The 15,399-nt window shown below is 40.8% G+C and overlaps 1 long non-coding RNA gene across 1 annotated transcript; it reads right to left on the reverse strand.

Annotated features, from left to right (window-relative positions):
• Window positions 1-12,409: 12,409 nt before the first annotated feature.
• Window positions 12,410-15,255, reverse strand: LOC145094339 (uncharacterized). Its single transcript, XR_013703297.1, has 3 exons — window positions 14,693-15,255; window positions 12,738-13,921; window positions 12,410-12,648 (listed from the first exon to the last, which is right to left on the reverse strand). It is a non-coding gene; the product is annotated as an uncharacterized LOC145094339 (long non-coding RNA).
• Window positions 15,256-15,399: the final 144 nt, after the last annotated feature.

Below are 15,399 nucleotides of genomic sequence, written 5' to 3' on the forward strand. Positions count from 1 at the left end.
AAAGGCCCTATGTATCTTGGATTTAGTTTCCCACGCTTTCCAAAGCGTATTAAACCCTTCCACGGTGAGACCTTTAATAAGACGTGGTCTCCTACCTGGAATTCCAAAGGTTTCCTCCTTTGGTCAGCGTAGCTTTTCTGTCGGTCTCTAGAGGCTTTCAATCGTTCACGAATCTGAACGATCTTCTCTGTCGTTTCTCGTATGATTTCCGGACCGGTGAGAGTGCTTTCAGGAACTCTTCCTCTAGCTAACTGGGTATCGCCAACTTCAGTCCAGCACAGAGGGGATCTGCACTTTCGACCATAGAGGGCTTCAAACGGAGCAGCCATTATGCTTGTATGATAACTATTGTTGTATGAAAATTCGACAAGGGGTAAATGGACATCCCATGCCTTTCCAAAGTCAATCACACAGGCTCTCAGCATATCTTCTAAAGTTTGTATCGTTCTCTCACTTTGCCTGTCTGTTTGTGGGTGGTAGGCTGTACTCATGTCTAGCCTGGTCCCCAGGGAACTTTGTAGTGACTGCCAGAATCTTGAAGTGAATCTACTATCTCGATCGGAGATAATGGATATCGGAACACCATGCAGTCGCACTACTTCCCTTAAGTAAGTTCTTGTAAGCTTCTCCATTTTGTCAGTCTCCTTGATGGGTAGGAAATGCGCGGATTTGGTCAATCTGTCGACAATGACCCATATGGTATCGAGTCCACTTGTCGTCTTGGGTAACTTGGTTATGAAGTCCATAGTAATCCGCTCCCATTTCCATTCTGGTATCTCTGGTTGTTGTAGTAATCCTGACGGTTTCTGATACTCGACCTTAACCTTAGCGCAAGTAAGACATTTACTCACGAAGGTAGCAATTTCTGCTTTCATGTTAGGCCACCAGTATAGTTTCTTAAGATCCAGATACATTTTATCTGAACCCGGGTGAACGGAATACCTTGAGTTGTGAGCTTCGGTCATGACTACGTTTCTGAAACCACCATGTTTCGGGGTCCAGATTCGGTCCATGAGATAGTAGGCTCTGCCACCCTTGACTTCTAGATTCTTTTCCATTCCTCGCAGGGATTCACCCGCCACATTTTCAAGTTGCAAAGCTTCCATTTGTGCCTCCTTAATTTGTGTGGATAAGTGGGAATGGATAGTCATAGTCAGAGATTTGACCTTCCGACCAGTGTATTCTTTTCGACTGAGGGCGTCAGCTACTACGTTGGCCTTGCCAGGATGATAACGAATTTCGCATTCGTAGTCATTTAGTAACTCAACCCATCGTCGTTGTCGCATGTTGAGTTCCTTTTGATCGAAAATGTGTTGAAGGCTCTTGTGATCGGTGAAAATAGTACTCTTTGTTCCGTATAAGTAGTGCCTCCAGATCTTCAGAGCAAATACCACTGCTCCTAACTCAAGATCGTGTGTCGTATATTTTACTTCGTGTGTCTTAAGCTGCCGGGAGGCATAAGCAATAACCTTCCCTCTCTGCATAAGAACACAACCAAGTCCTTGATTTGACGCATCACAATACACTACGAAGTCTTCTATCCCTTCGGGGAGGGATAGTATCGGTGTGGTGCACAAGGCCTGTTTTAGCGTCTGGAATGCCTTCTCTTGTTTCGCTTCCTAGCCAAAGGCCACGCCTTTCTGGGTTAATGTAGTAAGAGGTTTCGCAATGCTAGAGAAGTTCTTTATGAATCTGCGATAGTAGCCAGCGAGACCTAGAAATTGACGAATTTCTGTAGGTGTCTTGGGTGCCGACCAGTTCTCAATGGCCTTAATTTTGGAGGGGTCCACGTGTATACCTTTCTCGCTAACAACGTGGCCTAAAAATTCGACTCTTCGAATCCAAAATTCGCATTTAGAGAACTTCGCATAGAGTTTCTCCGTTCGCAGTGTTTCTAGGATTTTTCGTAGGTGCTGACTATGCTCTTCCTCACTTCGGGAGTAGACAAGTATATCATCGATAAAGACGATGACGAACTGATCCAAGTAAGGACGGCATACCCTATTCATTAGGTCCATTAATACTGCTGGTGCATTGGTTAATCCGAACGGCATCACTACAAATTCATAGTGTCCATAACGAGTTCGGAAAGCTATCTTAGGAATATCCCCCTCTAGAACTCGTAATTGGTGATATCCGGATCGTAGATCTATCTTTGAGAAGTAGTTCGCTCCTTGAAGTTGATCGAATAGGTCGTCAATACGGGGTAGAGGATAGCGGTTCTTGACAGTAAGTTTGTTCAGCTCTCTGTAGTCGATGCACATACAGAACGATCCGTCTTTCTTCTTTACAAACAAGACCGGTGCTCCCCAAGGTGAGAAACTTGGTCTTATGAATCCTTTTTGAAGGAGTTCATTAAGTTGACTGGAAAGTTCCTGCATCTCTGCTGGTGCGAGACGATAAGGCGACTTCGCTACTGGGGTAGCTCCTGGAACTAAATCGATTCTGAACTCGACTTGGCGTTGCAGTGGTAATCCTAGTAGTTCTTCTGGAAAGATATCGGGAAAGTCGCGTACTACCGAGATGTTCTTGATGTCCTTCAGTTCTTGACTTGTATCAACGATGTGCGCTAGGAATGATCGACAATCCTTCCGCAAGCACTTTCGAGCTTGGATGCACGAAATGATGCGAAGGTTTGTACTAGATTTGTCGCCGTAGATAACTAATGTTTCGTTGTTAGGGAGGTTAAGACGAACTGCTTTTTCAAAGCACATGATGTCGGTGCGAAGAAGACTCAACCAATCCATGCCGACTATGACGTCAAAACTTTTAATTTGGACCGGCATGAGATTGATTGGAAAAGAATGGCCGTCTAAAGTTAACGTACAACCCATGTATATGCAGCTAGTGTTTTCGGTTTTTCCATTGGCCATCTCTACAGTGAATGATTTTTCTAACTTGCTAGGTTTAGGTTTGAGTAAATGAATAAAATTTTGACTCACGAAGCTTCTCTCCGCTCCACTATCGAATAATATGCATGCATATGAATTATCGAGAAGGAACGTACCAGCAACTATAGTTGGGTCAGCTACAACTTCGTCGTGGCCTATTGCCAAAACTCGTCCCACACCGCCGGTGCCTGCTGCCTTAGGACAGTTCCTCTTGTAGTGGCCCACCTCGCCACAACCGTAACAAGTCTGCCCTACACCCGCACTGGGAACTTGAGTGATCGGCCTTGCGGGGTCCTTGCAGAAACGGGTTGTGTGTCCCTTCCTGTTGCAGTTGGTGCACTGCATTTCCCGACAAGGTCCATGGTGGTGGTAATTGCATTTGGTGCACTTTGGAAGGTTACCTACATAAGGCTTTGTTGGGTAGGTATTTGTAGGAGCTGTAGTAGGTACAGTGGCAGCATTCACTAAAACCAGTTGTTTCTTTGCGGATTCCTGGGAAGACCCACCCTTCCCTTTATTCCACACTCTCTTCCTGCTATTGTTGTTTTGTTGTTGTTGTTGTTGTTGTTGTTGTTGTTTCCTTTCTGTGGTTCTGGTACAGAAGTGGTTGAGTTCTGATGACCTCCGTAGTCAATCAGAGATTGTTCCAGTTCCTTAGCACTTTCAAAGGTGTCAGGTTTGGAAGCTAACACGCTTGATCGAAGTTGGGGCGTCAGTCCCCAGATGTACCTTTCTATTTTCTTGCTCTCGGGAGCAATCATATCTGGACAAAGAATTGCCAGCTCGTAGAATCTGTTGGTATAAGTAGCGATGTCGGTACCAACCATTCTGAGAGTCCATAGCTCGTGTTCAAGCTTTTGAATCTCTCCCCGTGGGCAGTAATCTCTCATCATCATGGCTTTCAGGCTCTCCCAGCTTATGGAGTTTGCCACGATTAGGGTAAGTACTTTAACGTGGCCATTCCACTAAGTCAAAGCTTTATCAATAAAGGTGAAAGTTGAAAATTTGACTTTGCTGTGCTCGGGACAAAAGCAGATTTCAAAGACTGCCTCCGTCCTTTCAATCCACTGCCTCAGGGCCATCACACCACCAGTTCCATAAAATATCCGGGGCTTGGAATTAGTGAAGTCCTTATAGGTACATTCTCGAGGTGGTCCATGACTCTCGCCATGGTTGGATGGGTGTGTGCCAGATCCCGAGCCATTAGTACTCGAGTTATTGATCTGTGACATGGCAGCTGCCACCGCTGCGGTGACTGCTGCTTGGAACATAACGACATCAAATTGAGGTGGTGGAGGTGGTGGTGGTCCAGGTGTTTCCCCACCGTTGTTTCACCTTGGGTTCCTACGCGGAGGCATCCTTCAACTATAGGTTGAAAAGACCAGGATAAGAATTCCATAGAATAGAAAATGTATGTGTCTCATGAACTAAATCGCTATAGTTCAACAACAGATGATAGTATGAGTCTTAAAATAGAAGAATGAAAGTTATTTGTAAGACTGAAAGTATGAAACAAGTATTTGGTTTCTTAAAGACCTTTCAAAGTTTGAACGAAATACTTAACGTAGTAGTAATAGTGTCACTTATATTAATATAGAAGTTGTTACAATGATCATGAAAATTTGACCCCTATAAAGGTCTCCGATTACAAAGTTCGAGAAATTTAAAGACTTTTAGCCGAGGTCCTAAGCTATAACAAAATTTGAGTCTTTGACAAGCACTACTTGCATCGTAGGTTGCGCTTGGAGCTTGACTCTGCATCTGATTGCTTCGACTCCATTAGATGCCTATCAAAATCGGCTTGTTGTTCCCTCCGTTCAGCGAGGGCTGCAATCATTTGCGCTTGGAATGCTTCGGTTTGGAGTTGAGCATTGTCTTGTATCTTGTCCAGCCTACGGATGTCAGAAGTGTGAACCTGCACTTCCACGTTGACATCCCGGAGTCGGCTAGCTTGAACTCCGGACTGATAGGACTGATTGGCTAACTTACCCACCATTACCGGGAGTGCTCGATCAGCCGAACCTCCGCCGTGGACATCATAGAAGTCCCGGCACATGCCGTAGGGAGGGCGTAGGTTTTGCTGTTGGCTCCAATGGTGGAGGTGACTTCCCCAGACGGGAGTCGGTCCTTGAAAGTTCCTTACGAAGACGGGAGGTTGAATGGGTGGTGGATCGATAACTTCCGGCTCTGAGTCGGTACCGGAGTCATCACCCACTTCTATGGGTTCCTCGTCCTCTTCGGGATCATCTTCGATCCATCCTCCGTTGCCTTGGTTGGGAAAGTAGGGGTCGCCAGGGTGGTGAAATCCAGCCATTTGACTGTACGAGAAATAAGGTTATAAGAATTGAATAAAGTTGGAACATGCAAAACATGTATGTTAAACTAGTTTAGATAGCAAATACTCCTATAGTATTTTAATTCTTGTGTTTGATTCTTGTAATGGTTTGGTAAGGTTTGACTTGTTGCTTACTACGATCATTCCTCGATATACGTTGGTCCAATCTCGGGCAAATATAGTTGATCACGCTATATTTGTCCCAAATCAGATTACATATATCGAGTCTTAATCGTAGTGTCAACTTGTCTAAATACTTGTTGTATAGTTAGATATCATGAAAATAATTTGTTGTATGCATGTAATTGTACTTAAATGAACTATCAATTTAAGTTGAACGCAATGCTGCTTAAGCGTAAAAAGAAAATTTGTTTTGTCAGAGAGTATTAGTCCCTTAAGCATTTATAGTTTGTATATCTTATGTGGTTCGATATACTTAGTTCACTATAAACATTGCTCTGATACCAATCTGTCACACCCCAAACCTGAACGGCGGAAACATTCGGGGGCGGATTACTTCATGTGGTAACGTAACAATTGAATACATAGTAAAGAAAGCAATACAACCATCATATATATAATTGAAAGTTTACATTTGTCAAAAGTTACATGTTCAAAACCAATTACAATATGATGTCAAAAATACGAGATTAAACTGGCGCCGCAGCATCCCTTCATCAAAAGCGTAATGAATACCTGAAATTACTGATTTCCTGGGACATACAAGTAATTTTGAAAGAGTAGATCAGCATTTAAGCTGGTGAGTTTCATAAGTATTTAAGTGACAATGTTTGTATGAAATGAAATGTTTTGTCTTTGTTTGTTTGTATTTAGAAAATCCTATATTTTCTACTAGTATAAAAGTAGCCTTCTCTCAAGACCAATGTTTGTTTCCAAAATGTATGTAAGTGTAAAATAACCAATGTGTTTTGAAAACCTTGTAAATCAATGCATTTTTAATACCCCATGTGAGTTTTATAACCATACTATTGACTCGGAAAGCCTATACACAACGTTCTTCAAGTGTTGGAATGTTATGACGTTTGTCACCCCAAACGGTGGACTGCAGCTAACAGTCAGGGCGCAGGTTGTCAAGCCCGTATAGATCTATACACAAACACCATGCTCCCCCTCCAAGGGATTCTGGTATATAATACAGGACTTGAAATGTGTACTCGAACGTACGTGAAGTTAGCGTCTCACAAAACCGTGGTATAAAAACAGATCTACTTGTTAAAATGTTTCATTTGTTCTTGTATACGAAAGCGACTTCTTGAAATTCATGTTTCTAGTACATAAGAGTTAGAAATTTGTTTGTAAAACTATACCTATTATAGTTTTCTAAAAGTGTGTCTCGTTTGTTTAGAAATACCTAGAAAAGGAATCATTTGTTATGAAAACATAGATTTTTGGTGTAGAGTCTAAGATAGACAAGTATACATATAATCTAAGAAAATGTTTAGTTTATACATGCATTACAACAATTTATATTTCAAAGGATGGAATATAACATATTTTGTACATATAAAAGTTCCCTATATAGTTTATAAATCACATGCGATTTGGATATATAAAAGCACATAAAGTAATTGTTTATGTAACACACGATAATACTCGTGTGTTTTACTTGTAATCCCCCCCCCTTGAAAGCATATAAAAGAATTTAGAGAATATTTAAAAGGTAAATTAAGGGGTATGAACTCACTTGAAAGTTTGAAGATAGCGAGATGGAAAACCGGGCAGGGTTTCGTCTCGGGAAACGGATTTTTCTCGGGATTCTCGGGAGTAAAATCGACCCTCGGGACTTGAGCAAAAAGACCAGAGCTTCGGGTTTGAACGGGCACGGAAAACGAGGCAAGATTGTGAGAGAAAGGAGAGAAATGAGCATTTTTCTCGGAATTCTCGGGAATCTCGGGAGTAAAATTGACCCTCGGGACTTGAGCAAAAAGACCAGAGCTTCGGGTTTGAACGGGCACGGAAAACGAGGCAAGATTGTGAGAGAAAGGAGAGAAATGAGCATTTTTCTCGGAAGCCCTCGCATTCTATTTATAGGAAGGCTGAACCGCCTCGGTACGCGGGGCGTACGCTCGTACGCAGCGCGTACGCGTACGTCATGCATGACCGAAGCCTCGACTGCCTCGGCTTCGGATGGGACGGATCGGATGGGGAGGCGGGTCGGATGGGACGGCGGGTTGGATGGGACAGCGGGTCGGACGGGTCGGTCGGACGGGCGGGTCGGAAGCCTCGGATAGGGCGACGTGCACGATCAGAGGCCAAGTCTCTCGGGTACGCAGGGCGTACAGGGGTACGCAGCGCGTACCTCGGATGAGGACGCTGACTCCTCTTCGGATAAGGTCCGAATTTTGAATTAAATAAATATATAATTTATTTAATAAACTTCAAAAATTCATATCTTCATCATACGAACTCCATTTTCGATGGTCTTTATATCCACGCGTAGGTGAGACTACGCTCTACAACTTTCGTTTAGACTCCGTCGGCAAATTCCGAAATTATTTTTTTTATTATTTATATTATAACTCATCGTGTTTAAGGAATTTCTTTGAAAATTCATAACTTCTTTATCTGATGTCGGTTTTTGCCAGACTTTTTACCGCTGAAATACCATTGTCGAGACCTTCGATTCTCGTTTAGGTCATTCCGGCCAAAAGTTACTCGATCTCCGATTCGAGTTTTCAACTGTCTATTGTTAAGCTGAACTTGGAAAAATCATAACTTCGATATATGAAATCGGATTTGGGCGGTCTTTTTACGTACGATCATGGTTTAAAGACATTTAAACATAGAAGGAATTTAAATAGAACTATTTGTACATTTTATTATGAAAGTAAATTTTATTACTCAAAAGTGGTTACAATACTTGACCCATTTAGGTCATTTCAAAGAATTGAAATATCGGGTTGTCACAGCTTGTCCAAGGATGGTGTAAGCTTCGTTCCGAATGCCATTGGGACCTTATCATTTAAATCTCCTACCCTTCCGAATTTCGCAAGTATGGTCTTCGTGTAGGCTTCTTGGTTGATGAATATACCTTCTGAACTCTGTCTAATATTTAAACCAAGTAAAAGTTAATTGGACCAATTGAGCTTATCTCAAATTTAGTTTCCATCAATTTTCGGAATTCAACTATTAATTTAGGATTAGTGGATTCGAAAATGATATCATCAACATAAATTTGGACAATCATTAGATGGTCACCATCTTTCTTGCGAAAGAAGGTTTGGTCGACCGAGCCTTGTTTAAAATTAGATTGCTTTAAGAAACGAGTAAGGGTTTCATACCATGCACGTGGTGCTTGTTTTAAGCCATACATAGCCTTATCCAAGATGTAGCAATGATTTGGATACTTTTCATTCACGAAACCTAGTGGCTGTTCCACATAGACTGTCTCTTCTAATTCACCATTCAGAAACGCACATTTTACGTCAATTTGATAGACTTCAAAATTCTTGTGCGCTGCATATGCAAGGAAAATCCGAACAGATTCTGTCCTTGCAACGGGTGCAAATGTTTCTTCATAGTCTATACCTTCCTCTTGGAAATACCCTTTTACAACCAACCGTGCTTTGTTCCGAATCATATTGCCTTCTTTGTCAAGCTTATTACAAAATACCCATTTTAATCCTACCATAGAAGCATCCTTTGGAGTTGGAATCAGTCTCCATACCTTGTTGCGCTCGAACTCATTAAGCTCTTCCTACATTGCTTGCACCAAATTGGAATGATCAAGAGCAATCTTTACAGTTTTTGGCTCAATTTTGGAGATGAACGAATTAAACATGCAAAATTCCATTTTTGAAAATAATGCAGTTTGAATCGCTTTTTGTTGAGCTCTAGTGAGAACTTCTAAAGATGCCGCTCCGATAACTTGAGATTTTGAATGATCTTTGGTCCATTTAGCTAATGGGGGATAGTTCGGATCATAGGATGGATCCAATTCTGCATTCATGTCTTTGAATTCCGATTGAGTGTCGGAGTCATTATTTTCATTATCATTCTCCCCTGGAAGTTTGCATGGGAGTATATGTTCGGAATTGGATGCTCCCATGGATTGGAATATCATTGTTGACTTCGGGATTTTAATTCTCCCCTTGAACAGGTGTATCGAATGTGGAGGTTGAAGTAGAATCCCCCTGAACTGGATCATTTGAAGCTTGTGGCGAATGTGGAATTTCAGAATCCTTCGGAATAGGTGGCTCATTTCCAAGATCTTTGACAACATCATCAATGATTTTCTTCAATTCATCTTCCTTATTACCTGGAGAATTTGATTATGAAGAAATGGCCTTTTCGGGCTCATCAAACAAATTCATGAATTCCTCATAAAGATTTGAAAGAGGAATCGTCATCGGATTTGTTGAAGGAAAGATTTCCTCTGGTGGACAATTAGTCTTCTGATACTTCTTAAGATATTTATCATCAAACATGACATAATAGGTTTCTTTTATACTTTTGGAAGTAAGAGACTACCCATATATGCCTTAGAAGTAAGAGAGTACCCCAGAAAGATTCCTTTGTTAACCTTAACATCAAATTTGTTTTGTTGTTCTTTTGAATTAAATATGAAACACCTGGCACCAAAGACATGAAAGAGCTTAAGGTTAGGTTTTGTTTTATTTAGAATATCATAAGGAGTGATAAGGAATCTCTTATTGATTAAAGACCGATTATGAGTGAAACAGGCAATTCCGATAGCATCAACCGAGAAATAAAGCGGAAGGTTCATAAACGATAACATAGTTCTTGCAGCTTCGTAATGAGATTGGTTTCGTCTTTTAACGACACCATTTTCCTGAGGAGTGCAAGGAGCAGAGAAGTTGTCAGAGACTCCTCTTTCAGTCAAGAATTATTCAAACACTTGGTTTTTAAATTCAGAACCGTTATCACTTCAAACATTCCAAACGGGCTTTCGCAGTTTGAGCTCGATCTACTTGATGAAGTTCTTTATTCTAGAAGTTGCATTTGATTTCTGTCTAAGAAAATAAACCCAAGTAAATCTAGAAAAATCATCAACTATAACTAGAATATACTTATTACTACCAATGCTCTCAATGGCAGATGGGCCACAAAGATCAATGTGTAAAAGTTATAGCGGCTTGATTACTTTGGTGTTTATTATAGTCGAGTGACTTTTGCGACTTTTCTTTCCTAGTTTGCAAGTAGCACACAAATGTTCCTTCTCAAACTTCAGAAGAGGAAGTCCTCGTACAAGATCGCCAAGTACAAGTTTGTTGATGTCCTTGAAATTCAGATGCGAGAGCCTTTGGTGCCATAGCCAACTGTCATCCGAAGATGCTTTCATAAGTAGGGAAATGGAAGGCTTTCCGGTGATCGGTTTTATGTTCAAAGGAAACATCTATCCCTTTCTTTTGGATTTTAGAAGCACTTCCTTTGTTTTCTTCTCAATGATTTCCGATCCCTCATCAGCGAATGATACTTTCAGCCCTGTGCCTACAACCAGTTGAGAAGCACTTATCAGGTTATGTTGCAGGCCTTCCACATAGACTACCTTCCGATTGGAGAATTCGCCATTAGTAATCATGTCATATCCTTTGATCTCTCCCTTGGCATTATTTCCGAACTTTACTTTTCCACCATCATTTAGTGATTGGAATTCTCTCAACTCTTCTCTCCTTCCCGTCATGTGACGCGAACAACCACTATTGATGTACCATTCAGAGTCGTATGGTTTGTCACTGATTACCTACAAAATTCAGAAACATTTAGGAACCCAAACTTTCTTGGTTCCTTGTGAGATTTTCTTATAAACAGGAAAAATTATATTTGTATCAACCCAAAATGTTCTTTTGAGCAAAACACTATTCTCTCCTCTAAATATTTTAAAAACCTTCATTTTATTATTACAAAGATTAACGTCAACAGGAATTGTTTTTCTTTGAATAAAATCCTTTTGTTTTTCAACCATTTTCTTTTCAAAAGCCTTTTTCTCTTTTTTCAAGTTTGCTTCGAATTCCTTGAGAGAAATATCTAGTTCCGAAACCACTTTATTTTTGTCCTTAACATTCTTTGATGTGTTGACAGATTTTGAAACATTTGTTTTTGGAGAAAAATGGGTTTTTTCTTTTCCAAAGGTTTCGTTTGTTTTAAAAATGATGGTTTCGAAAAACCTTTTGATTTTGAAACCTGTGGAGTTGTAGACTGTGGCTTTGAAAATGATTCAGGTTTCGGATTTGGAGAGGATTTTGCATTTTTATTTGCAGGTCATTCTGGGTTAATAGAATTGGAATTTTTAGATTTCCATAAATGCTTTGTTTCTTTTAAGTTTTTCTGATATCTAGCATCCAACTGTTGTGTCTGAGCAATAAGTTCATCAGCTGACTTATGAATGTTAGCTCTAGGTTTCTCTTTTCTAGCAGGTTTTTCATGTTGTTCATAAGTAGTTTGACTTAGGATATCCTTGGTTCCACTTGGTCCTGCCTGATCGTAATGAAAGTCAACATGATTCAGTGGTTCCGGAACATATTTTCCTTTCGTTTTCCAAGATGTCATTTTAGAAAGACCTTTTTTTTCGTCCGAATTATCTATTGGTCCAGACCAGAAAAATTCATCACAACCATTAGCATTATCATCATTATCAATGAACGTTAGTTCTAACGTGTCTTTTTTTTTTGTTCAGTCCGATTTTTAAAAAAATTGATTGGGGACTGTTTGAACTTTCGGAAATACCGTGGCTTTTGTTTTTAAAACTTCTAAATCTTTATTTTTAACAACACAAATATATTCAATTGAATTTTCAGAAATCAACTTTTTCTTCGGTTCAGACTCATTTTGTACAAATGTTGAACAATCGATCTCATCCTCTACAGAAATCTCACTCATGTCACTTTCATCAAATTCAGAAACATTTTCAGCATTAAATGTATTTTCTGAACTCAATTTTGTACACAAAGAGTCAAATTTTTGCATAGTATTAGATTTAATATGTTGTTTATCTTTATCATCCAACATTTGCTTTAACATATTCTTGTGTTCCTTGGACTGAATATAAGCTTCAATTTTGTTAAGCCCAATTTTGTAAGATTTAGAAACATCATCAGAGGACACAATGGATTCACACTTATAACACTCTGCATCGATTTCATTCTCTTTCAAATCGAGAAAGGGTAAAATCATTTTGTGTATATTTTTACCTATGTCACAATCAAGATGCAGTCAAGGAATCTTAAAATATAACCGCTTCGCAATTAAATAGAAAATATTCCTTTGTTTTAAAAGTGCTAAATTGTCTCTCTTCAGATAAATAACATCATCCTTTGACCTATTAAGCTATAACTCCAGCTTCTCTAACTATATATTCCTCTCTCTACACATTTATTTGTTATCCTTCCGATTTGATCACTTAGGTCAGAATTGCTTAGACGAGTTCTCTTTAAACTGTCGCTAAAATTAGAGAAAGTGTAATTTAAATCATCTAATTCAGATTTGTAACGTGAAACAAGAATATTAAGTGATTGGAGTATGGAGTGTACCTTACTGATGACCTTCTCACATTCACTCACGTGTTCAGAAACAGGCCTCGTAGCAAAACAATTATTAGAAGGATCTCCGCCATCAGTTGCGTATCCGCTCTGTTCCGAGACCCCACTCTGAACCATCAGACAATTTCCTTCATAATCCAGAGCTTCAGACTTCGCAAAAAAAATCCACCATGTGTGGGCTTCCGAACCTCATCATCTTCGGAATCAATGGACCATACTTCAACACTACCAAATTCATCACCACCTTCCTACACAATCAAAGCAAGCTTCTTGTTCCCAACATTCTTTTTCTTCAAATACTCTATCTTCCGAAGATAGTAGGCTTCGTCTTTCTCGTCCTCCTTCTTCTTGTAACACCCGAAAATTCAAGCCAATTTAAACTTTTAAAAACATTTCAAATCCATTAAACATTACAAACTTGTTTTCAAAATGTATCATATCAGAATATCCTAGAAAAAAAATTCATAAAAAGTGAGGAGCTGTACGATCACGCATTTTCCTTGCCACGATCCTCTAAAGTACCTGAAACAATAAACTGAAACTGTAAGCCCGAAAGCTTGGTGAGTTACCCCCAAAATACTAATACACATACAATCCACATAACGATATTAGCAATATCATAACATAACAATCTGAACAGAACAGCACGTAACGGGTCACAACTTCACAGACTGGAATACCCGTGTGCCCACAGTGCGAGTCTGGAATGCCTACCGGTTCCTCAGCTCACACCTGGATTGCTACCGAGCCCTCCATACGAGTCTGGAATGCCTACCAGGCCCTCAGTTCGTATCTGGAATGCTCTCGAGTCCTCAGTATGCGTCTGGAATGCCTACCGGGCCCTCAGCTCATATCTGGAATACTCTAGGGTATGTTGGCTACCGCACGGAGCAGTACCACCTCAACCCATACCACATAACATGTCGACATGTAACATATAAATGCACATACAGGTAATCAATTAGTATCACATGTAGTCCTACCGACCTACCAAACTAGCATAACAACTGGCATACATTACTAACTCAAAGTCAACCTATCAGTAACTACTAATATATCAAATCCAATGGGCCGACCTTGGTGCTTTAGACCCCTTAGTATAGTGAGGATAACTCACCTGGCACTGCTGAAGTCCCGTTGATACAACTCCAGCTGCTGATTGACAGATTCCCGAACTGTCAACATCAAACAACACCCAATTAATAATTGGGTTCTAAGCCCAAGGTCCAACTCACACTATAAAAGCCCAAAAGTCAATAATGGGCCAAAGCCCAACATAGGCCCAACTTTCCAAATTGGGCCCAGACCTCTACACGGTCTTTCCTTAAGGCCCATCCAATTATTCCAATCCAATTTCCATGGCCCAATATCACATAATCATAAAGGCCCAATTCAAGGCCCATGTGAAATTAGGGTTTCACATAAAATGATAATTAGGGTTAAGTGTTTCTCACTTAACCCATTAAGGACTTAATTTGCTAAGGACTTAATCCATTAAGTCCAATATTGCTTTTAGGTTAATTTTGCCAATGATTATTATTTAATATTCCAAGTTATTAAATAATCTCGTGTGTGTCCCGATTAATTCTCAAAATTAGGGTTTTATGCCATTAGGGTTTTCCAAACCTTACTTAAGGTTTCCTACCCAACCTTGGCCCATTAATCAATTAGTTGGGCTTTTAGGTAACTTTGGGCCTCATTGGGCCCGCTAGGGTTTCATTGATCCCACATTGTCTAAACATCCCCCAAACGTGGTCCGAACACAATCAAAGCACACCGCCACCCGACAGGAGGCCGGTGGCGGCAGGAGGCGGCAACCACCACCCTACGGTGGTGGTTTGAGCTATTCTTTTCATTATTCCTCTTTCTAGATACATTTTACAATGCTAACTCCAAATAATCACACACACACACACACACAAATACAAACACATATAGACAACAACCTAGTGGCGGATGGTGGTGGCTCATGGTGGCAGCCACTACCTCAGAATACGTAGATAGCAGAAGTCGCTCCAGCAGCTCTATTCCATCGCAACACATGAGCACATACATCAAAATACGCACACAACAGAAGAGGCTTGCTCACGGACCCACCTTGCTCGCAAACTAATTAATTCACCTCTGAGGCATACGACTCAGTAGCAACAATGGCGCTACGATTGGCGGTAGGAGCATGACGACATCAACCATGTGCCGGGAAGCAGCGTTAGCCGTACCGCCACCTAGAATGGCCGACAACGACCGTGAAGCAGCAGAAGAAGGTGAAGGGGAGTGTTGTTGTTACGCCGAATAATGGGGTAACGGAGTTCGTTGGTCCCTGAGGTTCACCGCTTCGATGACAGAGGATAGCGACGGTAAAGCTTTGCTCGGCTGGAGGCTCACGACGTCGGTTATGATGAGACGATGAAGCGGCGGCTGGGATGCATCGATTCACAGCAGCTATATACATGGAGGTTACGGGGTGGCGGCGCCGGATAATGGAGAAGAAGGGTGATGGCGGCTGTCATCTCTATTATGGTTAGGGTTTACTGCATGAGAGTTATAAAGAGTATATATATGGGTCTTAACAGGCGACGGGAAAGGGAGCCGGGTTTAAGTCCCGCTCCACTTAAACTTATACACATTTACATATTTGGCCCCTCCCCATGAA

This window comes from Lactuca serriola, chromosome 3 (genome assembly GCF_051521515.1).
Source record: "Lactuca serriola cultivar US96UC23 chromosome 3, Lser_US96UC23_V15, whole genome shotgun sequence".
Classification (NCBI taxonomy): Eukaryota; Viridiplantae; Streptophyta; class Magnoliopsida; order Asterales; family Asteraceae; genus Lactuca; species Lactuca serriola.